Here is a 2,186-nt window from a genome sequence, read left to right as displayed (position 1 = left end):
GGAGTTGTCCCAATTTCGGCCCGCAGGTTGTACGCCATATCAAAAATCAAGAAAAATCTACTGATTATGGGAAAAATATAAATAACTCTATCTAGCATATAATTTAGCCGTACAAAATCAAAAACTATTCATGAATTATCATTCTCAAATGGATACACAAGATGGTGGATGGCGTCAAATAAAAAAAAAGATGAACCATAGACTAAACGTCAGTCGCTATCAGATTTCAATCTGTCACTCACTTCCGTCTTGTTTGTTCTGTTTGTTTTTATTGCGTTTACGCGTTTATCTGTCTGTCTCCCGAGTTCTTTTTATCAACATTTCTCTGTGACCTGGCTTTCGTTCTTGGATTGCTATCTGCCTCATCTGATGACCATGGCATGTGTTGTATGGACTTGAGACACATCGTGCGATTTGACTATGTTGTTTTGATAAACATCCTCCTAGGATCCGATTGGTATGTAAACAGTTTTTAACTTATTTAACATGTTTCTTAATTAATTTATTAATAACTAATCGTTAATTATTACTTTCTTACTGTATTAAAATCAATGATATTTGTGTTCTTTTCATGTTCTTCTGTTAAATAAATGAAGATTCCCGATACTATCAGTGTAGTGAAATGGGCCCTGAAATCATTTCTATTATTCAAAATGCCATATGCCAAAAGGTGAGCAAAAACTATATTTTTCGTGCTATAGTTTCATATAATCATATTTTTAACTGTATTATTATAACTATTTATTCTTTTATAAGGTCCGGAGACGTACTCATAACCTAACAGACTATGCCAGACAGTTTAATGAAGAAAATATTTCACCACAAGTATATTTAAGTATGCATTATTAGTACTAAATAATGATAATGCATATTTTTTTAATTAATTCAGGTTGTATTAATTGGGTATTATGTAAAACATCTATTTATTGTAATGTTAATTCTGTCATTATCTTTTAGGCACCCGAAGATGGCTTAGTGTGCTATGAGTGTTGAGTAAGAGTTACATGATCTCTTCCGCAGCAAGAAGTTGAAGCTTACAGGAAAGCGAGAACCCTCGACAATTAATACTTGTGTATGGTGCTTAGGCTCTCTTGTTGAGACCAGAAGGCATTCTTTGCCCGAGGGACCGGAACAGGATGAAATAATTGCAAGATTTTTCCTAGAGGTAATGTTCCTTTTAAGTTATTGTTATTTTTATAAGTACCTACATATTAATATTTTTATAAATAAATAATTAAATAAGTATTCAAGTTTGTATCCTTAATTATACATTTTACTCTTTTTAGATTCCATGTGGCTGGTGGCCATGTATGTTATGCGTGCTGGGTTTCAGCATGTAAAAATGTGCAAAGAGCCCGGAACTCCTCTCTGAAGGCAAACTCGTGCCATAACTACTGGGCCAGCAAGAATTAGCAACCAGGCCCTGTGTTAGTAAGGGTTGTGTATAAAGCCTCGTCATCATTCTGGAAGAAAAATATGTACTCGTACAATCACCATTGTTTGGTACTTGGGTTGGGCTCGGCTAGTGTCCTGCTATTGCTGCACCGGCCTCATTCTTGGATAATATTTTAATAAGGGAAGATGATGATTGAATAAAAACTAATGAAAATAATATAAAGCTGTTTTATTTACTAATACACCTATACATCTCTATGTGAATAACAGGTTAGTTTGATCATTGTGGGTAAAGTAGCCTGCCAGTAGGTCAGTAATGTTATCCCAAGATTTCATTCTGAATAATTAGCATTAGTTTTTCAACACAAAGAAAACGTAAAACAGATTACTTCTTATCATCCCCTAAATGTTTAAAAAAATGAGATTAACACAAAATCCGGTAATAACCTATTTGACTATAGCACTGTAATAGGTTATCAAAGCAATGGATAATGGTCGACATATTAGTTTTATTGAATTGTTCTTTTGTCGATTGATTATTTTATGGCACTTTGTGGAATACATAATAATTATTCATTAGTTGTTTATTTATTTTTCTTCACATCAAGATACGACTTAATGTCAAAACTGACAGATGTCATCTAAATAACATTCGGCCACCATGATGGTTTTTGTGGTTGAGTATTGCTATTTTCTTAATAATCTTTTGTTTTGGACGAATAAACGAAGCCATTTTAAAGAAATTGAATGTTATGAAACTGTTGTAGATTTAAAAGCCCTTCTTTTTGGTA

At 33.0% G+C, this 2,186-nt stretch overlaps 1 long non-coding RNA gene across 2 annotated transcripts; it reads left to right on the top strand.

Moving 5' to 3' along the window:
• The first annotated feature begins 8 nt into the window (after nt 1–8).
• Nucleotides 9–1,814, top strand: LOC114365334 (uncharacterized). 2 transcript variants are annotated; one of them, XR_003656937.1, is made up of 5 exons: nt 9–457; nt 597–670; nt 757–835; nt 958–1,165; nt 1,287–1,814. It is a non-coding gene; the product is annotated as an uncharacterized LOC114365334 (long non-coding RNA). The 2 variants fall into 2 exon arrangements; XR_003656936.1 differs by lacking the exon at nt 757–835.
• The last annotated feature ends 372 nt before the right edge of the window (nt 1,815–2,186 follow it).

Source organism: Ostrinia furnacalis, unplaced genomic scaffold (genome assembly GCF_004193835.3).
Source record: "Ostrinia furnacalis isolate ACB-3 unplaced genomic scaffold, ASM419383v2 OfSCF7583, whole genome shotgun sequence".
In the NCBI taxonomy this organism is placed as follows: domain Eukaryota; kingdom Metazoa; phylum Arthropoda; class Insecta; order Lepidoptera; family Crambidae; genus Ostrinia; species Ostrinia furnacalis.
The sequence above is the reverse complement of the archived record's forward strand: the minus strand, read 5'-3'. Positions and strand labels throughout refer to the sequence as shown.